At 46.2% G+C, this 26,144-nt stretch overlaps 1 protein-coding gene across 9 annotated transcripts in view; it reads right to left on the bottom strand.

The window, feature by feature from the left end:
- LOC141080484 (uncharacterized) overlaps nucleotides 1-26,144 on the bottom strand; it is a 154,434-nt gene that overhangs the window by 114,067 nt on the left and 14,223 nt on the right. For 3 of the 9 annotated variants that reach the window (XR_012228934.1, XR_012228931.1, XR_012228933.1), the window contains exons 9-12: nucleotides 13,210-13,410; nucleotides 12,973-13,113; nucleotides 12,732-12,849; nucleotides 9,793-12,205 (exon numbers count right to left, since the gene is read on the bottom strand). The exons of 1 other annotated variant lie outside the window; for it this stretch is intronic. The gene's annotated coding sequence lies outside the window, so the exon portion shown is untranslated. Of the gene's footprint in view, nucleotides 1-7,358; nucleotides 12,206-12,731; nucleotides 12,850-12,972; nucleotides 13,114-13,209; nucleotides 13,411-26,144 lie in introns of those variants that run through there. 5 more of the 9 variants (XR_012228929.1, XR_012228935.1, XR_012228936.1 and 2 more) reach the window with 3 other exon arrangements.

The raw sequence follows: 26,144 nt of genomic DNA, 5'->3' as shown, positions 1-26,144 counted from the left end.
CCGCTATGGACGGGATGGTGGGGGAGGTGGAATACCTACAGAGGACTCTCTCGGATCATGGTCCTATGGTGGTCACGCTTCTGGTGAGATCTGCTCGGGGTCAGAGGGGAGGTTGGCGTCTACACCCGACGTGGCTTAAAGTGGTGGACATGGGTGGCATAACCAAAGAGCTAGAGCACTTCTTCCAAATGAACGAAGGGAGTACTGAGGCCACAACGGTATGGGATGCCATGAAGACATTTACGAGGGGACTTTTTATAAGTGAGATTGCGAGGTGTAAGACCAAAACTAAATTGGCAGATCAACAAATAAAGGATGACCTGACAAGAGCGGAGGCAGACATGATTTTGGCGCCAACGAGTGAAGCTCACAATAGACTAAAATTGGCTCAGGCGGCAGTTGATAAACTGCACATGATGCAAGCTGAAAGGAAAAGGGCATTTCAGCAAGCTCAATTCTTTGAAGAAGGAGAGAGAGTAGGTCACTTGTTGGCGGTGATATCTGCGGCACAAAGGGAGTCTTCCAGGGTGTATAAACTGAGAGATCAAACAGGGGCGACTCTGACAGACACAAAGGACATACTGGAGGTCTTCAAGGCATATTACATGGCACTGTACACTTTGAGAGCACGGGACACAGAGGGGGATGTGGAGAAATTTTTGGAAGGCATTTCACTACCTAAATTGTCTGAGGAAGATAGGTTGAGGTTGGAAGAACCTGTGAGTGTGAAGGAGGTGGAATGTGCAATACTGTCTATGCCCAATAACAAATCACCGGGAGCTGATGGTCTACCTGGGGAGGTGTACAGGGAGTTAGTGGAACTGCTGGCTCCGAAATTGAAATCTGTGCTTGATGAGGCTTTAGTGATGGGGGCACTGCCGAGATCAATGGAGGAAGCGGTGATAGTAGTTCTGCCGAAGGAGGGAAAAGATCCCATGGATGCGGAGTCGTACAGGCCCATTTCGTTGTTGACAACGGATGTCAAAATACTCGCTAAGATCCTGGCCACCCGGCTCACCGGGGTTGCGCATACCATTATACACGAGGACCAGTCGGGCTTTATGCCTAACCGCTCCACGGCTGTTAACTTAAGAAGATTATTTCTTAATATGCAACTGCCTGCTGATAATGGTGGCAGGAGAATAGTGATGTCATTGGACGCTAGGAAAGCATTTGATAGCGTGGAATGGCAATACTTATGGAAAATCATGGAACTGATGGGATTCGGCCCCGCGTTCATGGCCTGGGTGAAGTTATTGAACTCATCCCCAAAGGCGGTAGTTAAGGTGAATGGAGAACAGTCCGGGATGTTTGACTTGCATAGGGGCACAAGGCAGGGGTGTCCGCTGTCCCCGCTATTGTTCGCGGTGGCAGTGGAGCCCCTGGCGGCCAAGATTAGAGCTGAGAGGGGAGTGGTCGGATTTAAATTTGGGAAGCTGGAAGAAAAAATATCATTGTATGCCGACGACATCCTGTTGTTTTTGGAAAGTGCAGGAGAGACACTGGGGTGTGCGATGGATGTAATTAAACAATTTGGGAGCATTTCGGGACTGGAGATAAATTGGCACAAGTCTTATGTCATGGCTGTGGATAGAGCAATAGAAGCGGAGGAGATAGATGAGAGGGGGAAACAACTCCAGCTAGTTTCACAGTTTAAATACCTAGGGATATGGGTAGCTCTTCCACTGTCCCGATTCACGGATCTGAATTTGGTTCCTCTGCTAGAGAAATTTAAAGGGAAAATAGGTGCATGGTGCAAATTGGCTTTAACGGTAACGGGTAGAACTAACCTGATTAAGATGGTCCTTATGCCACAACTAATGTACGTTTTGCACAATTCGCTGATATGGCTACCAAAAAAACGGTTTCGGGGCATTGATTCTATCTTCAGATCCTTGATATGGGGCAAGAAGCAGGCACGGATTAAATTTGGAACTCTGCAAAAAGGAAAGGAAGAGGGAGGACTAGCCGCACCAAATCCATGGGTCTATTTCTTGGCAGTACAGGGCCAGCATGTCAGGGGATGGAGAGAGCTCGATTGTGGAGGAGCAGCTCACCGGGTGCTGGTACATGTGACGGGGAGATGCCCACTTATCCAGGGTCTAGAGGATGGTACCTTTAAGAAACTGGGAGCACCATATCCTACCATAGGCATGATTCAGAAGGTATGGGACACCATTAAAAGGATCAGAGGGGTGGATGAGCCGACTAGGTACTCACCGGTGTGGGACAATGAGCATCTGCCGGAACTTAATAAGCTGCGTCAAATGGGCAATTGGAAGGCGAAAGGAGTAAGATATGTGTGCCAGCTGCAGAGTGGAACGGACCTGAAGACCTTTGAGACATTGAGAGAGGAATTTGATTTGCCTTCGGTATGGGGGTTTCAATACTATATGCTTCGACATGCTTGGAGGGCACAGTGTAGATTGGGAGCCATGACGGTTCAGGGCGACATTGTACTAGAATTTGTGTGTATGAAAGGAGGGACGAGGGGAGTTATATCGAGCATATATCATGATCTACTACACTCCTACCTGGGGGACAATCACCTCACTGCAAAGAGTAAATGGGAGAGGGAGGTGGGTACCCTCACAACAGAACAATGGGAGACTATTCTTGAATATGTCCCGAAGATCTCTCTAAGCGAGCAGGCACGGCTCTCCCAATTATATGTAATACATAGAACATACAAAACACCGCTGGTCCTATTCAAGGCAGGCTTGAGGGGAGACTCTAGCTGCCCTAGATGTGGCACAGACCAGGCCGGACTGTTACATATGTTATGGTCGTGTCCACGGCTGGTGGCATACTGGCTGGTCGTTATCAACAAAATTGAGAGAGCTTATGCATGTACGCTCGACAGGAATCCAGTGCTGTGTGTTTTGGGGGAGGTGGATGGGATACCTGTCTCAGAACATTACAAAGTGGCAATAGCGAGGTTGCTGTATGTGGCACGCAAACTAATAGCACGAAAATGGAAGGATTCGGAACCCCCCACTAGGAGGGAATTTATTGCTCAGACATGTACGGTAATGCATTTAGAGGAAAGCATTTACAGGCGAAGGCATGGTGAAAGCACTTTCGAAAAAATATGGTCCGCCTGGATGGCGGTGATATGATTGCTAAGACTCTCAAGTATACCCGGCATAAGGAGTATTGGGGGAGGGGGGAGGGGGGATGGCTTTGATTGTATTACTACAAGATATGTGAATTGTTACATGTATATTGATATCCACTATTTATTGTTTAAAATCTTTTGAAACCTAAATAAAAATAACTGGTTTAAAAAAAAAAAAAAAAAAAATGCTAAAAGAAAGGTATGAGGAGATCCAAGATAGGGCAAGGTCTTTGATGCCGAAGGAGGAGAGGATCTATAGTAGGAGGGAGTGGTCAACTGTGTTGAATGCAGAGGACAGGTCTTGAAGCAGGAGCATAGAGTATTGTCCATTTGATTTCGCTGTAAGTAGGGCGTTAGTAATTTTGGTCAGGGCTGTGTCAGTGGAGTGATGGGGTCGGAAACCAGATTGTAGATAGTCAAAGAGCAGATGATAGGTGGGAGGAAAGTTCAGCGTGGACGTGCTGCTCCAGGAGTTTGGAAGCGAATGGGAGCAACGATATTGGGCGATAGCTGAACATAGCGGTTGGGTCGAGGGTTGGCTGTTGTGAGTTCATTTTCCAGTCCACCAGTTGTGAGTTCTCCTTCCAGGCTTTCTCTGGTGGTAACTGGAGGTAGTGAGGCTGATTTAATCAGTAGAGATCTGCCACCTGATAATGAGGATGACGATTGGACCTCAGGAATCTCAGACTGGATTTAAGACAGCCGACGCCCTATTCTGGTGCTGGTGATTCCTTCTGCTTGTCAGGTCTTTGTCTTCAGCTCTGTTCCAGTCATTTCAAGCTAAGTTTTTCTGCTAATTTTCACACTTGATTTTGTTGGTCTATTCAGTTTTTTGTGTGGTCAGCCAGCCCCGGCTGGGGCTGTGCTGAATTTCCACTCTTATTTATCTGTATTTGCCAATTTGTTTTTTTTGTCCTTTATTAGATTGGCCTCTTTTTGCTCAGTCTCAGAATATTTCAGAGTGCTGATATAGTGGGAGAAGTCTAGTGACATCAGGGTTAATTTTGCTATCAGATGTGTTGGACATTTTTGTAGGGTTTTTGTCACATTGCAGACAGTGTCTTTCCTATTCTGTCTAGTTAGTTTGGGCCCCATCGTTTGCTCAGCCTATTTTCCTGCCTGTGTTTGTGCTTTCATCTTGTCTCACCGTCAATACATGTGTGGGGGCTGTCTTTCCTTTGGGGTCTGCTCTGGGGCAGTTAGTTTTCCCCTTTTCTTGCTTTAGACTTTAGTCCTCTGGCTGTGACGAAGCGTCTAGGATCATCGTTGGCACGCTCCACGGCTGCTGCTAGTTGATTGGTTAAGATCAGGGATCTGCAATCTGCATAGTTACCAACCTCTCTGGTTTTCTGTGACTTAGCTTGTTTAATCTTTTTCTCCTCGGTGACCCATTCATAACAGTTGGCTTTTTAAAGATAGGCGTGATTGTGGCATATTTGAAAGCAGAAGGAAAGGTATCGGACGTTAGTGATAGGTTGAAGAGGTGGGTTAGGGATGGGATAAGTGTGGTGGTGAGGTTGGGGAGGAGGTGGGAGGGAATGGGGTCAAGTGCACAGGTAGTGAGGTGCGATTTGGAGAAGAGACAATTAAGCTCCCCTTCAGTGATGCTGGAGAGTGAGGTTATGGGGTTTGGGCATTGGTCTGGTATACAAAGGAGTTGTGGTGGTTGAACGATGAAGACTTGCCTTGTTTGGTCAATCTTATTTTCGAAGTGTGTGGCAAAGTCCTCGGCAGAGATGAGGGAGGTTGGAGGGGGCAGTGGTGGGCGGAGGAGGGAGTTAAAAGTTTTGAACAACTGTTTGGGATTGTAAGATAGGGAAGATACGAGGGTTGTGAAGTAGGCCTGTTTAGCAGAGGTGAGGGCAGATTTGAAAGCAAGTGTTGCCCGTTTGAATGCGGTGAAGTAGTCTTGCGAATTTGTTTTCTTCCAGCGCCGCTAAGCAATCCTGGACACTTGCCGGAGCTTTTTAGTGGTGCTATTGTGCCAGGGTTGTCTGTTGATACGTCGCATTCTGCCATGAACGAGAGGGGCAACCGCGTCAATAGCTGATGCGAGAGTGGCGTAGAAAGCAGTGGCAGTGTCTGTTGTGGAGTGAGGCTATGGATGCCAGTGGTAGAATAGAGTCAGAGAGCATGTGGGTGTCTAGGTGTGCAAAGTTTCTGCGGGTGTGCGCGTGTTGCTGGATATGGGTGACAGGTGAGGACAGGGATGAGAAAGTGAGTAGATGGTGGTCAGATAGAGGGAGAGGGGAGGTGGTGAAGTTAGAAAGAGAGCAGAGGCGGGTGAAGACCAGGTCTAATGTGTGTCTGTGTGGGTGGCTGAGGAGGACCACTGAGTAAGTCCAAAGGATGAAGTAAGGGACAGGAGTTTGGAGGCTGCTGACTGAAGGGTATCAGTGGGGATGTTGAAGTCACCCATGATGAAAGTGGGGATGTCAGTTGAAAGAAAATGAAGAAGTCAGGTAGAGAATTGGTCAATGAAGGCAGTGGTCGGGCCTGGAGGTCGGTATATGACGGCCACTTGGCGGTTGGAGGGAGAGTAGATGTGGAGAGAGTGGACTTCAAAAGAGGGGACGATAAGGGAGGGAAGAGGTGGGATTGGGTTAAAGGTGCAGTTGGAAGAGAGGAAAAGACCCACTCCTAAAATAAAATGCTTCTTAAAAAAAATAACATGCATCCCTAGTCCCGCTCTTTGATGTGGGCTAGGGAACTGAGATGGCAGATGATGGCTGCGTTATTTAGCGATCATCTGCCTCTAATAACGGAGGGAAGCTCCGACTGTGGCTGTTATCCTGTTAAATGCCGCTTTCATTTTGCGATGGCAGCATTTACAGCGAGTGCCCCGGCTAGGGACCGCACTGTTGGAACTGTCCATAATCACTCCCGCAATGCGATTGTGGGGTGCCAAATGGTTGCCATGACAACCTGGGGTCTGCTGAACACCCCAGTGCTAGTCATGATAGTAGTACTCCTTTGAACACCAGCCTGTGGAGAGTAGGAGACTGTGATTTTTCCTATATACACAAGCAGGGCTTCCACCAGGAATTTTAGCACCTGATAATGGTAACATTTTCAAGTTCCTTTGAGACTCCACCCCAAATCTGCCTCCACCCCATGAATCTTCCACTGTACCACCGCCCACTCTTGGGAAAATTCAACTTCCGCACCTTGTCCTCACCAATCACACATTATCTATTCCCATTGAACACCATATCACATACAAAGCCATCAGCTTTTGTTTTGGACAAAAGTTTTTTTTTTTAAGCCTGCTACCACGACAAGGTAGACCCTTTTGGCAGGGCCCTACTCTACTCTAACCTATTAAACATTTCATAAAATATCCAATACTCTTTTTAGGTATAGTTTATTTCTTTTTCTTTTAGGGAATGTCACATGCATTTTTTTTAAACTAATTAAAACCAGATTGTGATAATTTTTCTATAATTTGAATTTCTGATTGCAGATTATTCTATTCTGTTTTCTGTACATTTATGGAAGCTGCTCTCTTGCCTGTTTGGAGTTATGGACATTGGACATATGCATATATATATATATCACAATACATTACAGGGGACTATTTATTTCCATGGGAGAGTTTTCTATACACATTCTCATTTAGTGACATGCAGATATCATTGTGCAGGAAGGGGAAAGAGGTGAGCTGTGACACTACCTAATGTGAATGATGGATTCTGTTATCTCTCATTGCAATCCTTTCTTGTTATGATAATGAGGGGACTACTGAAAAGTTATCTCTTCTGGATGTGTTGGTCTATTAGAAAATCAGTTTCTGTTAATTTATTATTTTATGATATAAGGGGTGACAAACTTTAAAGTAAATTCTTCCAAAACTTTAAACTAAGAGGCCTCGCCATTTTCTGGTTATTATTGACCAATGTGTTTGAGATGATGATAAGGCCCTTACTAATGCGGCCTTTCTTGAATTTCGGCACTAAATATGAAATATAGGAGATCAAAATATAGCTGTGTAGAATTTCTGCACTAAGTAAAGTGCCTTTTCATCATGTCACAAACACATTGGGTAACAATAACGATAGAGTGATCGATGCCTTTAACCCAAACCATTTGTAACACATTCCCACTATACATTTTGCTAACTAAATATTTTTTTCATAAGAGTCATTTAGTTAAAGCTATTGGCTAAATTATGTAAAGTGCAAAATTATAGTGACAGTAACAAAACAAACAAAACAAGCAAACAAAAAACAAGAACGAGGTGTTTCGTTCCGCTTTGCAGCAGAGTTGTTATTTTGACAGCTTGAAAAAAACCTGCATGCAACATTTTTCGGGCTGTCAAAATGAAGATCTCTGGACGGAATCGTCTCTATGTCAGTGTCTGGCTGGCGATTCCTCTTTTCACGCTAGCGCTAAACTAACGATCCAGCGCTGGCTTCTACTATAGAATCTAGTGATGGACCGCAGCACTGGTGTGAAACTGGCCTTTCCTGAGCCGAGTTGAGTTGCAAGAAATCTAGCCTTGTTGGTTTTCTTGCGACTGCCGCAGAGATCTATTCACTTCAAAGGGATCCCTGCACCTCGGTAATACTAGCTGCGACCCGTGTTGCGCCACCGGTGTCGCCGTGTAGCCCCTGCCTAGCAGGATGTAGAGAGCTTTTCAGAAAAAATGCTTTACAGCAGCCACATAGGCCATACACACTGTAGACTGGAGGGACCCAACTGAATTGCATGGGAGAGTGTTCTGTACAAAGGTCTGTAAGATAAGCTGTAACAATCATCTACTGTGAATAGTGGAGCCTGTGCTATGTATACACAATGCTGATATCTCTCATTCTAATCCTAGCTGTAATAATATCAGATAAGTGCAGCAAACTGATTTGTCCAGACCAAGAAGTGGCATCAATTACTACATGTCCCAAAACCAGTGCGAAAGCTCCACGATTTTATGGTTTTTTTTTTATATATCGACACTGACCTGTAACATTAAAAACAACTTCAGCAAAAACACATTTTTTCCCTTTTTAGCCCCACACTAATTACGCCTCTACACAGCTCTATCGAAAGACAAAGTTATGGATCTTGAGAGGTGGCGATGAAAAAAAGACAATTACCTATTTTTGATAAGGGGTGCAAGTAGTATAAAGTAAAACTAAAAATTTTGTTATCACTATAATTGTACTGACCCAGAGAATATTGGAAAATTTATGTGAAAAATCAGTAACTGTATTGCTGTTTTTTCCAACCCCATCAGAAAGTTAATAAATTAATCTGCTATATATGTGTACCCCAAAGCGGTGGCATCAAAAACTAGAACGTGTCCTGCAATAAACAAGGCCCATACAGCTAAATCAATGATTATGAAGAAATCACTAAAGAAAATACTCAACCACCCCCTGAAATGAATGGAGCAGCTGGTCAGACATGTGTGAGGGCACTTCATTCATTTCAATGGGAGTTCCAGTTATTTCCAGAACTCCAAGTCAAATGATTTGAGTGTCTGCACACGTCTGAGAAACCGCTCCATTGATTTCAGGGGCCGGTTAGAGTTACGGGGCCCCTGTTCTCAGGATCAGTGGTTCTACTTCTGGGACCCCCCACTGATCACAAGATTGGGGGCCCATAAATCTCACTGCACCCTGAAATGAGCGGAGCAGCTGATTAGGCATGTGTGCCGCAGCCTGATTGTAAGAGCCAGCTCACACGGCACATTTTCAAGCAGAATTTTGGTGTAGATAGGTCCATTCTCAGCACGGCTGCTGCTAAAACCCACTATTCTGCAATCCTCATCGCTGTCTCCCATAGACAAGAATAGGAGTCATGAAGGAAGCGGTCACTGTGGAAATTCTGCGGAATGTCGGAGTAGCTGTCTGCGCCAAACTTCTGCTTGAAGATCCGCCATGTGAACTGGCCCTAATAATTATGCTATATGTTGTGTATAGAGGATTAGTATTAGGTTAATAGAATATCCCCTTTAAGACAGGCAACTGTACCGTATTGCAGGCAGACAGGCAGCAGTCAGTAGGATTGACTTTAGTAGTACTTAGGAGTTTGCAGGCAGGTAGCAGACAGAGACTGTCTCTATCTCCCTACTGTACAAGCAGGGAGGGGGGCACTAGAAGAGTAGCGGGTCAGTGGGCCAACAGGTGGGCAAATGGGAGGGCGGATGAGGGAATGGGAGGTCGGTCAAGCGAGTGGGCAGACATGAACTGCAAGGGCCAGGGGTTTTCCGCAGCTTAGTAACAAAGGGCATCCCATCATCAACTGATGTCAGACACGGCTGCCCCCCTCTCCTGCAGCCATACAATGTAAATAGCTGCGGGTGTGAGTGCCTGGGACCCCGGTCACCTGCATTAAAAAAAAATCCGGCCTCCTCCTCCCCTTAATAGCTGGTCATCACACACCTTTTCCCAACACTCATGATAGCACTTTCATGAGTGTGAGGAAATCTTACTACCGGTAATGGTAAAAATGATCACAGACATGTGCAATAATGTTAGGTAAAAAAAAAAAAAAAAAATCAGGCCTCCTCTTAATAGCCAGCCATCGCACACCATGTTATTTCTTCTTAGCCCAAGGCAGCACCGAAAGCTAGAGCTGTCATGAGCAAGAGGAAATCCAATTACCGGTTAGTGTAAAAAGTTCTGCACATACCTATGGTTAAAGTGAAGCGCAGACGTTGGGGCGCTTATACTTACTGCCAGTGTATGATCAAATTGTCTAGCTTCTCCATCTTTGGGGTCCATCGGTATTGTGTCCATGGTCAACTACAATACAGCAGTGTTTCCAGTAATGTCCAATCTTCTGTTCTTCAAGGTCTTCTGGAGGCTCAGGACAGCTCACTCTGGTGATTATGGAGCTGGTGTCTTCAGGGCCGGCTCCAGGTTTTTCAGGGCCCCGGGCGAAAGAGTCTGTGGGCCCCCCTTTAACACATACCACATGGCATCTGTGGTGCAGGCCAAAAAATGGACTTGTCTCCATGTGGATCACACGGACACGCATGTGATCCACACGGACACACGCTCTATGGCAAAACACGTTCATGTGAAGGAGGCTATTGATTAGTAGTGTACGTATGAAAGATGATAAAGAAAGAACAGACAGACAGAGAGGAAAGAGAGAAAGAAAGAACAGAAAGAAAGAAAGAAAAGAAAGAAAGAGAAAGAAAGAAAAGAAAGAAAGAGTGGAAAGAAAACAGGGAAAGGACAGAAAGGAAGAACAGAGAGAAAGAAAGATTATAGAGAGAAAGAAAGATTATAGAGAGAAGAAAAGAGTGGACAGAAAAAAGAACAGAGAAAAAAGAACAGAGCGGTAGAGCGAAAGAAAGAGGGGAAGCAAAGGAGAGAGAGAGAGAGGAGGGAAAGAAAGAAAGAGGAAAGAAAGAAAGAACAGAGAGAATGAAAAAAAGAAGAGAAAGACAGAAAGAACAGAGAAAGAAAAAGAGGGGAAAGAAAGAACAGAGAAAGAACAGAGAGAAAGGAAGAACGGAGAGAGAGAAAGAAAGATTAGAGAAAGAAAGTGGACAGAAAAAAAAGAACAGAGAGGTAGAGAGAAAGAAGGGAAGGAACAGAGAGAAAGAAAGAGGGGAAAGAAAGAACAGAGAAAGAGAGGAAAGAAAGAACAGAGAAGGGAAAGAAAAAGAAAGAAAGAACAGAGAAAGAGGAAGAAAACAGAGCGAAAGAAAGAAAAAGAACAGAGAGTAAGAGAGTGGACAGAAAAAAGAACAGAGAGAAAAAGAAAGAGGAAAGAAAACAGAGAGGGAGAGAAAATAAAGGGAAGAAACAGAGAAAGAAAGAAACAAAGAGGGGAAAGAACGAACAGAGAGAGAGAGAAAGCACAGAGAAAGAAAGAAAGAAAGAAAGAAAGAAAGAAAGAAAGAGGGGAAAGAAAGAGAATAGAGAGAGAAAGGAAAAAAAGATTAGAGAGAAAGAACAGAGAGAGAGAGAAAGAAAGATTCTATAAAGATACTATAGCAGCCCGGCTCCCGTTGTAGTACTCACCTGAGCCTCCCGATGCAGGACATATCATGATCCGCTCACATGGCAGGCATCCCCGATTCCAAGGCGATCACGCTGTCGGAGGACACGGTGATGGATCTGAAGCATTCCCTGAAGTGCCTCCATGGTTCCGTCACAATCTCCTCCCAAAATTACCTCATTTCCGGTGAGCTTCCAGCACGTCACTTCCAGTAGAACGTCACGTGCGAGTTTTAAAGTGCTCCTTGGGGCTACGCCGTGTACTCCTGTGTCCGTGGGAAAAGTAGCTGGGGCAGTCTCTCTCTCAAAATCGGGATGGTCCGGCTGGATCTGGGACAGTTGGGAGGTATGAATGCTCCCCACCATACACACAAGGCTCTGCACACCTCATCCACACACGGTTCAGGTTTGTATGCCCTGTACACACATGGCTCCGCTCTGTACACCTTGTATACACACGGCTCCGCTCCATACACACGCGGCTTCACTCTGTACACCCCTGTTTCTGCTCCGTACACACAGGGCTCCATTCAGTACACCTCGGACACACGAGGCTCCGCTCCGTACACCTCGTACACATGGGCTCCGCTCCGTACACCTCGGACACCCACGGCTCCGCTCCGTACACCTCGGACACATGGGCTCCGCTCCGTACACACACAGCTCTGCTACATCCACACTGTAAACCCCTCCTGACCCCACACGTAAGCTTTACCTCATCCAGCACGATGACAACCAGCACAGACAGCACAGCAGAGTCCTGCACTGAGGCTCCTGATCATGTGACCCCTAACTCCTCCCCTCCTGTGACCTCATCACAGGTCCTGTGTGCACAGAGAATCCCATTCCCTGCGATGTCATTGCTGGGATTTATCAGGGCTGCGGTGGTCGGTGCATGGGGGGGGAGTGGCGGCGACCATTGGGAGCTATGTACGGAATCCCAGACAGTGTGAGTGGGCCCCCAGTCTCGCCAGGGCCCCGGCACTTGGGTGTCTTGTCAAGGGTTTCCACGTTGACAAAAGAAAAACCCTTGAACATGGCCTGGGTCCTTTCCTGATAGAGGAAACTTTTTGGCATCTACTGCTTCTAATTTCTCCAGATGGTATGGTCGAGAACGGTGATGAGCTTTATTTGGCTGTAAAACACCAAAAAAATGAAATATAACATTAGGATTATGACCTTTTTATCAAAGTCAATATTTTCAATTGAACTAAAATAACCAAAATTTGAAATCTTCTGGAGAAGGATGAAATCCACATTAACTTGCATACAGCTAAAGTGAAATGATCTGAACCATCAAACCAGGACAGCAGCCCTAGATGATGTTGACTTTCCAATGCTAGTGTCAGCGGTAAGAAAAACTCAACAGAAAGTCAACATCAAAAAACTATAGAAATAACTATCAGCTTTCAATTAGTGTTCTCTAACCATCAGTGATTTCCCTATAGGCCGGGGTAACACTTGCGAGAAACTCGCATCTCAATACCCGGCAGTGGGACCAGAGCTCTCAGATGGTTAGAAATACATGCAGCCACACACTCCTGTCCCGAGTGCCGGCGGCAGTGCCGGGTATTGAGATGAGAGACTCGTGATAGTTTCTCGCAAGTGTGACCCTGGCCATACAGTGATGATGGTGCAATGTGATCTGGATATATACTTACTACAGGGATGTGTGGTGGAGGCACTTTCAGGGCTTCCGCAGTCAATACACTGAAAAAACACGTGCTCTCTGATGTTACCATGGACTCCTAAGCGTCTGACAGGATCTTTCTCAAGGAGCTAAAAATGATAAAGTAAAACCCATGAATGTAAACAGTAGAGGCAATAAAACTTTCTTGCAATACCACCATTTAAATGAATATTGTAGAAGCCATAGTACTAATAACTTGGAGTTATACTAACCTGCTTAATGATGTCATCAATGCCGGAGGATGCCTCATCAAGTGTCAGATGGTAAGTACACTCACTGGTAACCATATATTTTAAGATGATCCCAAAAGAATACCAGTCTACTCTGGCGTTATACTCCTTGCCAGGAAAAATCTGTCAATGAAGAGAGAACAAAAAAATCAAAATGTCAACATGCTCATGGTCTATAATTTTTGTGAAAACTACATGGGAAAGTACTATTGTTTGCACCTCAGGAGCCATGTAGCCTGGTGTTCCAGTGTATTCGGTGGCTGTTCGGTCTCCATGCATTTGTCAATTGCGAGACCGAAATCTGTGATCTTAAAGTGGCCCGTTTCAGCCACCAAGATGTTCTCGGGCTTGAGGTCTCTGTGAATGATGCCCTTGGAGTGGAGGTACTGGATTCCACAGACCAGTTCAGCAGCATAGAATCTGACAAAAAGACATGAATGAGTGTTCCCCAGAACCCCAAAGGCATGTAATACAACACCGAAGTGAACAGAACCAATCCTATACAGCTATATACAATTAGGATGAGGTTTGTAGGTATCATAAAAAGTACCTTGCACTGGGGATGTCAAGCCGCCCCTTCATCAGTAGAAAGGTGTCCCCGCAGCTTATATATTCCAGATCAAGTAGCACATAGCGCTGTAGCACAGAAAGACAGTTCCCTGAAAAATCCCCACAGGAAATAGGGATTTTTGTGTACTCACCGTAAAATCCTTTTCTCCGAGCCAATCATTGGAGGACACAGCACCCACCCTGTTTGGCCTATTGGCTCACACTAGCATCTTTAGGTTTTGACAGAGTTATGATTGTCATTCGTTTAATGCTCCTACTGCTTTTATCACCGAACTGGGGAATTCCCAGCCAGCGAGAGCGTGTATACTGCAGAGGAGGAGTTAACTTTTTTCTAAGCATACATCTAGATTGTTTTTCAGGGCTGAGACTATTGTACACATAATATTTACTATGTGGACTTGCTGCACACATTACATATGTATAACTGTGTGAAGTTATGTAGGACTTGTCACTGCTCCCAGGTTTACAGGTTATGCCAAAATAACCGTTGTTCCTTTTCAATGTTTTTAATATTGTGGTGTTTTTGTGTATCCTATGCAATAAAATTGATAATTTTTCTATGGTGATCCCTGCTTTTGGTGTGTGTCTTCTTGGCTTTTTTCTTTGATAGGAATCAGCCCCAGTCGTCGCAGGAAAGTGTGCGGGGAGGTATACTCCGCATGCTTGCCTGTTGTTGGTTCAGAGGAGAGCGGGCCGTAGAAAGGAACCGTCACCCCCTTCACGCCGTTAATTAAAAAAAATACAAATTAACAGAAAATTCAAAAATAAAATAAAAACGGTGGGGTCTGAAGCCAGACCCAAGTGCCTCCTGCAGACACTAAGCAAGAACTGGGGAATTCCCAGCCAGCGAGAGGGTGTATACTGAAGGGGAGGAGTTAACTTTTTTCTGTGTTACTTAGTATCCTCCTAGTGGCAAGCAGCATAAAACCCACTGTCTGTGTCCCCCAATGAGGCGTAGGAGAAAATAAACCACAGGAAAATTGCCCACACAGGAAATAGCCCACATGCATAGCTCCCAAGCATCCTGGATTCCGCGGGACAGTCCCGTTTTTGCTCCGCCCACCCGCTGTCCCACACGGGACTCTATTTGTCCCGCACTGCAGGGAGATAAACAGCACGCCCCCCATGCACTGACTCCATTCTCGCCCTCCCCCACCGCAGCCCCATACAGCCTGCCTGCAGTGGTGTCGCTAGGTTGTGTTCTCTTCTGTGGCACAGGACCTGTGATGAGGTCACAGGAGGGGAGGAGTCAGGGGTCACATGATCAGGGGCCTCTGTATCCGCAGAGCTCTGCTGTGCTGGTTGTCATGTTGCTGGATGAGGCAAAGTTTGTGTGTGGGGTCAGGAGGGGTTTACAGTGTGGATGTAGCGGAGCCGCGTGTGCACGAGGTGTACGGAGCGGAGCCGCATGTGCACAAGGTGTACGGAGCGGAGCCGCGTGTGCACAAGGTGTACGGAGCGGAGCCGCGTGTGCACAAGGTGTACGGCGCGGAACCGCGTATGTACGAGGTGTATGGAGCAAAGCCGCATGTGTACAAGGTTTACGGAGTGGAGATATGTGTGTACAAGGTGTACAGAGCAGATCCGCATGTGTATGAGGTTTACGGAGTGGAGCCATGTGTGTGCGCGAGGTTTAAGGAGCGGAGCCGTGTGTGTACAAGGCATACAAAGCTGAACCGTTTGTGTATGAGGTGTGCAGAGCCATGCATGTACACGGTGTATGATGGGGAGCATTCATACTTCCCAACCGTTCCGGATCCAGCAGGACAGTCCCGATTTTGAGTCTGCCCCACTGCCCCGGCCGGGAGGTTACTTTTCCCGCGGACACAGGAGTACACGGCGGAGCCTCGAGGAGCACTTTGAAATTCGCACGTGACTTCCACCAGAAGTGACGTGCTGGAAGCTGACCGGAAATTAGGTAATTTCAGGAGGAGATTGTGATGGAACCATGGAGGCACTTCACGGAATGCTTCAGATCCATCACCGTGTCCTCCTCAGACAGCGGGATTGCCTTGAAATCAGGGATGTCGGCCATGTGAGCGGATCATGATATGTCGTGCACCGGGAGGCTCAGGTGGGCACTATAATGGGAGCCGGGCTGCTATAGTCTGTCTCTCTGTTTTTTTCTGTCTGTTTCTTTCTTTCTCTGTTCTCTCTTTCCCATCTTTTTTTCTTTGTTTTTCTCTCTCTGTTCTCTCTTTTCTTCAGTACCAGTCAATGTGCCAACAGTACCAGCCACTGTGCCCTTAATGCGAGCCACTGTGCCCTCAGTACCAGTCAGTGTGATCAGCAGTGCTAAATGGGTGCGATTTGGGTCTGCACCTCAAGCCTTCGATGCCAGGTGGAAATTAACTTTATTCCCCCCGGCAGTATTCAGCACTCCATCACAGGGATGGGGTCAGTGCTGGGTCAATCACAGATGTGTATATAGAGCAGCAGCTGTAACCGCACCGCCAGCAGATCACCGTTAGAGCCAAGTGTCAGTCTGTGCCACTCTGTACAGATCGGCAACTGCACCCACATGGGCGCCTTCCCCATGCCTGAAACCCAAACAATGCCAGGGGGAATAAAAAGTTCATTTCCTCCCAGCAGCAGGTTTTTCACCCCTTAGCAATGGAGCCAATATTGGCCTTAATAACCAGGCCAAATTTTGACCGGTGTCACTTTATGAGAACCCTGGAACGCTTCAATGTATCTTACTGGTTCGAAGAGTGATATTTTCATAATTATACACAAATCCTATTGAAATTGACAATTTTTGCAATTTCTCAAACTTTACAATCTATGCCCTTAAATTATTTTGTGTGGTACAACTAACATTTCCCACATGTCTACTCAGTTTTGCAACACCAAAAAGTAAACCCAACAGTTTGTTACAGGATTTATGAGCATGGCGATACCCAACATTTAGTCAAAAATTTCTGTTTGGACAAACATCAAGGCTCGGAACGGAAGGAGCAATGTTTGAAGTTTGGAACACAGATTTGGCTGAAATTTGTAGAGCCTGTGGGGTTCAAGAGCAACAGAAATCCTCCATAAATGTCTTTTGTAAATTGTAGCCTCTAATGTATTTATCTAGGGAGGTAGCGAGTAGTGTGATGCACAAATAAAATAGTAATAGCGGCACAAGTATATGTGGGCTGAATCAGCTGCAAGTACCAAAAGACCTTTACCACAATGGCGTAAATATAATATGAATCAAATAGAATAAAAAAAGTACTCGCGCTATGAAAGACACCAAAAACACTACTGATCAATTATGACAAATACCTGCAATGATTCAGAAGAAACCTTGTAAGGCCTGGACGATGAGGAAATTGTCTTCCAAAAGATTCAATGCAATAAACTAAAGGATAAAAACAGGTATTTAGGAGGTGAATAAAAATATATATAAAAAACTGCTAAATATAGAAGTTAAAAATTAGCAGTGAATTTGTGCCCTTCTTATTGTGCAAATAGGCAAAAAGAGTTACAATACCAGTAGAGGCAGTGGTTAAGCACCCTATGAGCTGTGCAAAATAAGCAAAAATTTAACAATATACAGTATAATAAGAGCACTAACTAAACGCAGAGGGAGGAGCTGCGGCCGAGGAACGTATATAAATACTGGCGATAGCGTCAAGGAAAAAGCAAAGTGTCCAGTGAGACCAGAAATATTCTGAAGCTGTGCCGTTGGAAATAAATAACACTGTACAATATAAGGGCCGAGGGTGCTCAGAACAAAGGTCCAGTTACAGATTATCCGATGCTGTACCGTTCACAGATAATTATTATGGCCAAAAAACAGGTGCTGGGGGTGTTCAGAACAGTGTCAGGAACCTGCATTGTTCATAGCTTGGAGTATCCACCAGCAAGTTACGTTGTACTTAACTTATGTCTCGGTGAGGAGGCCGTCCAGGGCAGCGGTGAGTGAACGGTACAGCATCGGATAATCTGTAACTGGACCTTTGTTCTGAGCACCCTCAGCACTTATATTGTACAGTGTTATTTATTTCCAGCGGCACAGCTTCAGAATATTTCTGGTCTCACTGGACACTTTGCTTTTTCCTTGACGCTATCGCCAGTATTTATATACGTTCCTCGGCCGCAGCTCCTCCCTCTGCGTTTAGTTAGTGCTCTTATTATACTGTATATTGTTAAATTTTTGCTTATTTTGCACAGCTCATAGGGTGCTTAACCACTGCCTCTACTGGTATTGTAACTCTTTTTGCCTATTTGCACAATAAGAAGGGCACTAATTCACTGCTAATTTTTAACTTCTATATTTAGCAGTTTTTTATATATATTTTTATTCACCTCCTAAATACCTGTTTTTATCCTTTAGTTTATTGCATTGAATCTTTTGGAAGACAATTTCCTCGTCGTCCAGGCCTTACAAGGTTTCTTCTGAATCATTGCAGGTATTTCTCATAATCAATGGCGGATCTTAATAGGGGCGGATGGGGCGGTCGCCCCAGGCCCAAGGTTTTTTGGGGGCCCAGGGGCAGGGGCGGGCTGGGCAGGGTGGCAGAGAGGCAAATGCCCCCCGCACCGCTCCCCCAGCACCTGTACAGGGCCGGCCGTGCCCTGTGCTGTGACGCCGCTGGCAGCAGACAGCCGCCCGCGTCAAATTCTATGAGGGGTCGGGAGCTGTGCACGGCCGTCACCTTGACGGCTGCTCAGCTCCGGCTGTACTTCCGGGTCAGATGTCGGGCGTGCGCGATGACGTCATCGTGCACGCGCCGACATGTCCCGGAGGATGCTGAAAGCAGAGGCGCTGCTGGGGAGCGAGCCGGCTGTGAGGTAAGTATGGGAAACTTTTTTTATTTTTTTTTATTTATAAAATGAATTAAATGGGGGAGGGGGTGAGTGGGGGCTGTACACAATGAAGGGGGGGTGACAGGGGCCTGTATATGATGAAGGGGGGGTGACTGGGGGCTGTATATGATGAAGGGGGGTGACTGGGGGCTGTATATGATGAAGGGGGGTGACTGGGGGCTGTATATGATGAAGGGGGGGTGACTGGGGGCTGTATATGATGAAGGGGGGGTGACTGGGGGCTGTATATGATGAAGGGGGGTGACTGGGGGCTGTATATGATGAAGGGGGGGTGACTGGGGGCTGTATATGATGAAGGGGGGTGACTGGGGGCTGTATATGATGAAGGGGGGGTGACTGGGGTTGTACAGGATGAAGGGGGTGAGTGGGGGCTTCACAGGATGAAGGGGGGATGAGTGGGGGCTTCACATGATGAAGGGGGGTGAGTGGGGCTGCACATGATGAAGGGGGGGTGAGTGAGTGGGGCTGCATATGATGAAGGGGGGGTGAGTGGGGCTGCACATGATTAAGTGGGGCTGCAAATGATGAAGTGGGGGATAAGGGGGACTGCACATGATGAATTAAGGGGTAAGTGGGACTGCACATGATGAATTAAGGGGTAAGTGGGACTGCACATGATGAATTAAGGGGTAAGTGGGACTGAACATGATGAATTGGGGGTAAGAGGGACTGCACATGATGAATTGGGGGTAAGGGGGACTGCACATGATGAATTGGGGGTAAGGGGGACTGCACATGATGAATTGGGGGTAAGGGGGACTGCACATGATGTGGGGGTAAAATTAACTGCACATGATGATGGGGGAGTGGGGCTGCACATGAAGTTGGGGGGGAAGGGGACTGCACATGATAAAATGGAAGGGGGGATAAGGGGCTGCAAATGATGAAGCGGCACTGCAGATGAAGTGAGTGGGTGATAGGGGACTGCAATGGATGAAGTAAGGGGACTTCAAATTAAAGTGGGGACATTAAAGTGGATCCCCTATGGCCAGGATCACGTTGGGCGATTTTGTGCGTATTGGCCGTAGGCCTACAGCTTATGTGCAACGTCTTTTTAGGCCATGTCCACACGTGGTGGAATGGTGGCGGGTTTTCCGTATGGACCCGCAGCAAACCAAGTGCTGCGGTCCGTACGGCTGTCAATTCCCGCATGGGGACCGCAGCGCTCAGGTGGGAAGGGGGGTACAGGGGCCCAGGTTTTATGAACAGCCCCGGCCCATAGTCCACTTAATCCGCCACTGCTCATAATTGATCAGTAGTGTTTTTGGTGTCTGTTTCATAGCGCGAATACTCTTTTATTCTATTTGAGTAGTGTGATGCCACTTTTTTTTTTATGCTGTTGATGCAACATAAGTTAGAGAAAAAAAAAATTACAATTTGCATTTTTTCCCCACTGTCACCATCATTAATCTTTTTTGTACTAAGAAAGACCTCCAATTTTATTGCACCAGTTTCTGTAGTAATAGTCCGTGTACATGTGGTACCCTTGATGAAGAAATGGCGTAGTTACAATTCTACCTGGGATGCCAATTGTCATGGGGTAGTTTGGTGTTTGGTTGTTTTTTGATGTCCCTACCTTCATATATTAGAAAGGTGCATGTGTATCCTGATGTGCTCTTGCATATTATATACAATTTTACACCGCATTTGGCACACTTGGAGGGGATAAATTGGCGAATGACAGTTGGTGCCAGAACGGACCGCGACACCCATCGGACCAAAACCGGGCTTGGACCGCCCCGGGTGAGTATAATATAAATCGTTTTTCTTCTCTTTCAGGTTACATCGGGGGCTTATCTACAGCGTTACAGAATGCTGTGATTGCAGATCTGTTGCCACGGTGGTACTCCTGTGAAGCCCATGAAGTCTTCATAATAGACAGTTATTTTAGCTATGCACTGTGACATTGCATTATATAGAACAAGCAATCAGAAACCTGCAACATAATCTCACATTAGGGACCCCCTCACTCCCAAAAAGAAAACAAAGGCCCACCACTGCCCTCAGTCGCCCTCCCAACAGTGTCCGCGTTTTCTTTACTACGACAACATCATAGACAACTATACTAACCTGGAGAATCCTACTACAAGGTCATTTCTTCCACATACTACAAAGCATTCCCCCCAAAATCAATAGCACAATTATTTTGTGCAGTCCCCCCCATCCATCCCCTTTTCATGTCCTTCACCCTCCCAGAGTTCATTACGCTTGGAATTTTTAGTACATTGAATGGTGTCATACAAAACAATTAGGCTTGTAAAAAGAAAGCTCTCAAACAGCTCTGTCAATAAAACATTTATTGTTTTCCCCTCAAATCCTGCTGACGCCAAATCATAATAATAATGATGAACTTGGCACTCAAATGCGTGAAAAAATTGATTCTATTTTATTGGCATCCAAATCACATGTATTCTAAGCGTTTTCGGTCCTTCATAGGACCTTCATCAGAGAATTGTCAATATGATTTACTGTTTAAAGCCAAATGTAAAAGAAAACAGAAAAAAAATTAAATATCACATGATGCACTAAAGAAAGTTAGGCAAAAAAAGAAAAAAATACATAACAAGTTACGTCGAATAAGCATATATACAGTGCTGCATTTTAGAGACTGTTGCACAAAGACGTGTAATGCACAATCCGCGAAGATATATGTGAAAATTGGTGTTAAGAAAAAAACCAACCATACTATTACTGGTTAAAGTGAGGAAGTTGAAGTGAAGCTCCTCTGGAATAGAAAAGAAGACAAAAAGCAATATGGTAGTGCCTGTATCATATGTGGTCTGAATATGTTGGTCCTCCTAGGAGGAAAAAGGGAAGAGGTAGGTTAGACAATATGATAGTGCAATATATATTTTCATTACATACGTGCACAATCCATTTTATACATGAGAGGTAAGGTGTAAAACTCCCTATTTTACCTGGATGCTGCTTTAGAAGCTATGTATTTTAGATAGCGCTATTGTAATGCGACATAAGTCGCTATGGGATGGCGCTGGAAAGGAGGGAGAAAACAACAAATATTGAGTATACACAGGTTGTATATTTAAAGTGCCGTATGTAGAGTCAGCCCCTTACTTTACCTGCGTTGGTGGCCCCTTGTGACTTGCGGTATGTACCACTTTGAGCAGAGGACGCCATGGTCTGGCGTCTGCTTCCGGGTATTTAACCCGGTGGGAAACGCCCCCTTAGACCGCGTCATCGCGGTCACATGGTACCGCTGTGTGGGCCTGCGCTATGTGTAAGAAGCACATATTGGAACGCGTCACAGCGGTCACCTGACCCCGCTGTCCGCGCCTGCGCTGAGTGTAAAGATCAGGGCACAAGTGGTGCCCATGTCACTGAGAGAGATCAAAGATGTAAACAGTGTTAATGGACCACATTCTAGTGGTCACACAATCAGGGTGTATGTGAGCCATGACAGTAAGAAAACAGCATTTGTATTGGTGCATAAGGGATTCCTGATACTGCGTTTCAGTTGAATATGTATATTATATAGACCTGTACCTCTTTGATTCTCTTAGCATTAGTAATTACAAAGTCATACAAATAAAGGCATTCCCTATAATGTAGAGGTTGGTGAGGTGTATATCATACCAAGTAGACAGAGGTGCCCAGTGGGAAGAAGAAGAGTAGGTCTAACGATTCTATTTAGAGAAAAAGAGAGAGAATATATAATAAATAATCAATGAATATGTATAAATAAACATTAAAACTAGAGGTAAATGCACATTACACAGGTACCCGGTGTTTCACAGGAAACTCTGAATATCATAGTCTCTATTCAGTCCTTTTGGCTCCAAAGTTTGAAGAGTAAAAATCCAATAGGCCTCCCTTCTCTTGAGGGTCTTAGTCCTATCCTGACCCCTCCTGTTGGATTCAATCTGATCCAAAACTTGGAATTTGAGTTGAGAAATATTATGTCCTTTATCCAGGAAGTGGTACGGTAAAGGGAGATGAGTCCTTTTACACCTTATGTTTGATTTGTGTTGGGATATTCTATCCCTTACCATTTGGGTCGTTTCACCAACATAGGCCAGGCCACACGGGCATTTTATCAAATATATAACATATGTGGTCTCACATGTGTAAAATCCTTTGACCGGAATGGCTTGTCCAGTCTGTGGATGAAAGATTTGGTTCCCTGTTTGTATGTTATTACACTGTAAACATACTAGACATGGAAAAGTTCCCTGTTTCTGTGTCCAGAGAAATCTCAGTCTCGGTACTATTATGTTTGAACCTGCATCTGCTTTAACCAACATGTCCTTTACATTTTTTGGTCTGCGATAGCATGAAAGTAAGGGTTGTTGAAACTCCGGTATTTCAGGGTAACTTTTAGTATGCTCCAGTGTTTATTGATAGTGGCCTGTATTTTTCTGTAATAGGGATGAAATGTATTTACAAATGGTATATGTTTGTTGGAATTTATAGTCCTAGGATTCCTATTAGAGCTAGGTTCTGTCAATAGTCCACTGGGGTACCCCCTTTCGGTGAATTTGTGTGTCACTTCCTCTAATCTTAATTTCTTTCTCTCAACATTAGTTGCAATCCTATCGATCCTACAGTACTGGGATCTGGGGATTGATTTCTTACTAGCCGGGGGATGAAAGCTGTTAAAGTGTAGAATGCTATTCCTATCCGTCAGTTTAACGTATAGGTCAATTGATAATTCTCCCCCTCGTTCTACAGACCAACGTATCCAAGAAGCTCATCTTATCAGTGCTATATTGAGGGCTAAATCTCAATTCGGGCCAAATGTTATTAATGTGGTGATCAAATTGTAACAGAGTGTCAATGGGGCCATTCCAAACAAAAAATATAGTCAATGAATCTAACCCACACACTAGAGTGCTGTAAAAACAGAGGGTGGGTGTATACAAAATTCTCCTGAAAAAAAAGCCATATAAGCAATGGCATACGGGGGCGCTACGTGTGACCCCATTGCGGTGCCCTGTCTCTGGATATAGAAAGTATCTTGAAATAAAAAGTAATTTTCTTTAAATACCAATCCTAAAAGGTCAGAACAAAGGTTACAAATGTTGGGGTCAATGCCCGCTTGCTCTAAGAGTATGTTTGTGGCCCTCATGCCCTTCTCATGTGTTATGGACGTGTATAGACTATTGAAGGGGGGGAAGGGGACCCAGGGTTTTAATGAGGGTTAGAAAGTCATTAGTGTCCTTAAGGTAAGATCTTGTTGTTTTGATTAATGGTGTGAGGATCTTCTCTAACATAGCGGATGGTGATAAAATAGAGTCTGTAGAGGACACAATAGGACGCCCTGGTGGTTTATCCAACCTTTTGTGGATCTTTGGTAGAATGTAAAAAACGGGTGTAATCGGGTCCGTTTTCAAAAGGAATTCCCCCAAATTTTTTATCTATAATACCATCTTTCAGATAATGATCTATGATGGGTTGTATCTTGTTGATAATGGAATTGAGTGGATTGCATGGAATGATCCCATATACCTCTGTGTCATTTAGCTGTCTATTAATTTCAGTAAGGTAGTCTGTCCTATCCATGATCACTATGGCCCCTCCTTTATCAGCTGGTTTTATGACCAGTGATTTGTCTGAGGATAGATCATCAAGGGCCGCTTTTTGTTGCTTAGACAAATTATTGTGGTAATGAAATCCCCCTTGAGTGACTTCCCTATTGAAATGTTGTATGTCCCTTTCACCTAGTGAAACAAAGGTTTCCACTGGTGGGTTCCCCCTAGGGAGCATGAATGAACTATGTGTACGGAGTCCCAACTTCTTGAATTGTAATAATGATGAGGTGGCCTGAACCGTCGGTACAGTGGGTTGTTTTGAGAAATGAACCTTTAGCCTAAGGTTTCTAAAGAACCTGTGTAAGTCCATATTAAGTTCAAAAAGTCAAACTTGTATGATGGACAAAAGGATAACCCTTTCTGGAGTAATGACAACTGATTTGTGTTCAGGTTTTTAGAGGAAATATTAACTACTAATGGTGTATTACCTGTGATCTGGTCGTTACGTTGATTCTTGCTTCCCCGGTTGCATTGGCCGCCCCGTCTTCCTCTTAGGCGGCCCCGGTTGTGGCCTAAAAAAAACGTGGAGGTAGCGCTGTTGGTTGTACCAGATCTGCTGTCTGCTGATCCAGACGAACTTTGTGAAGTGCGACGTCTGGGAAAACGTTGTGTATCCCGCCATCCGTATACTCTGTTTTGCAAGTAAAATTTGGTATCCCGTAGGAATTTCTATCTTTTCTTTTCCAGATCTGACCTGTGTGAAAGCAGATCTCCTTCGTCTCATTGGGGGACACAGGTACTGTGGGTGTATGCTACTGCCGCCTGAAGGCTGACACCAAGTGAAAAAGAGGTTAGCTCCTCCTCCGCCGTATACACCCTCGCCCCGATTGCGGGCGGAAACCAGTTTTATGCTTAGTGTCCGTTGGAGACACACACACACGTCTGTTTTTCGCCAGACTTTTTCTCTTTTTTTCTATGAAAATGAGACAGGGGCGACGGACCCTATTGAAAGGGTCCGATTTTCCCAAACCATCAACGGGCGAGCACGTTCGAGTGTCCCTCCACGTAACCTCTCCCGTGACGTGGGACATCGTGCAGGACTTAGCCCTGACCACCCCTAGGTATTGAAACCATGGGCTGTACAGAGGCACAAGACAGTCCGAGCGGCCCTCACTTCTCCAGCAACGCTAGACGGCGGTGCTGCAAGGCGGCGGACGGTCCCTCTCCTCATCCCTGGAGGGAGGATGGAGCTATGGCCCCCCTCCCTTCTACCTGAGCTGGCGAAGTCATCATGGAGGGGATGGCCTGGGAGGGCCCTGCGGCAGCGTCCATAGGGCTGGAGCCCTTAGCTTCATGTGGTCGAGCGAAGGTCTTTTCCCCCTCCTCGTCCCTGGCGGCGTGTCTGACGCCGTGTCCCAACGCCGGCCACGCTTCCTTGGCTGATGTGCGGCGGCCTGACTGCCCGCCCCCCCCCCGCCGCGGGCAGATGCTAAAAATCCAGCCCGCAGCTTCGGCCGGTGTTAGGCTGCGGGCGGAAGTCCCGCCCTCCCTTCTCCACGTCACTTCCGTAGCATGGCCTCTAGAGTCGGGGGTCGCATTTACCCTGGTCCTGTGTCCTCACGTGTCTCTGCCGCGCGCTGCTCCTCTCAAAGATGCGCGCTTCAGCTGTGGGTGGGCCGACGGAAGCAGCCGTTCTTTCACGGTTGCGGCCTGCTCTGGAGTGAAACCGGAGGCTCAATTTCTTCGGCGCCCGCTCAGGCCACGGGGGGTGGGCCGCCGGAAGTGACGTGGAGAAGGGAGGGCGGGACTTCCGCCCGTGGCCTAACACCAGCTGAAGCCGCAGGCTGGATTTTTAGCTTCTGTCCGTGGCAGGGGGGGGGGGGGCGGGCGGGCAGGCCACCGCACATCAGCCAAGGAAGCGTGGCCGGCGTCCGAACACTGCATCATACACGCCGCCAGGGAGGGGGAGGGGAAAAAGACCTTCGCTCGACCGCACAAAGCTAAGGGCTCCAGCCCTATAGACGCTGCCGCAGGGCCCTCCCAGGCCATCCCCTCCATGACGACTTCGCCAGATCAGGTAGAGGGGAGGGGAGCCATAGCCAGGACGGTGCAAGCACCCTAGCTCCATCCTCCCTTCAGGGATGAGGAGAGGGACCGTCCACCACCTTGCAGCACAGCCATCTAGCGTTGGTGGAGCAGTGGGGGGGTCGCTCAGACTGTCTTGTGCCTCTGTACAGCCCATGGTTTCACTACCTAGGGGTGGTCAGGGCTAAGTCC

Source organism: Dendrobates tinctorius, unplaced genomic scaffold, assembly GCF_039654945.1.
Source record: "Dendrobates tinctorius isolate UK_male_01 unplaced genomic scaffold, ASM3965494v1 ptg000016l, whole genome shotgun sequence".
Lineage (NCBI taxonomy): Eukaryota > Metazoa > Chordata > Amphibia > Anura > Dendrobatidae > Dendrobates > Dendrobates tinctorius.
This window is presented reverse-complemented; position numbering and strand designations above follow the sequence as displayed.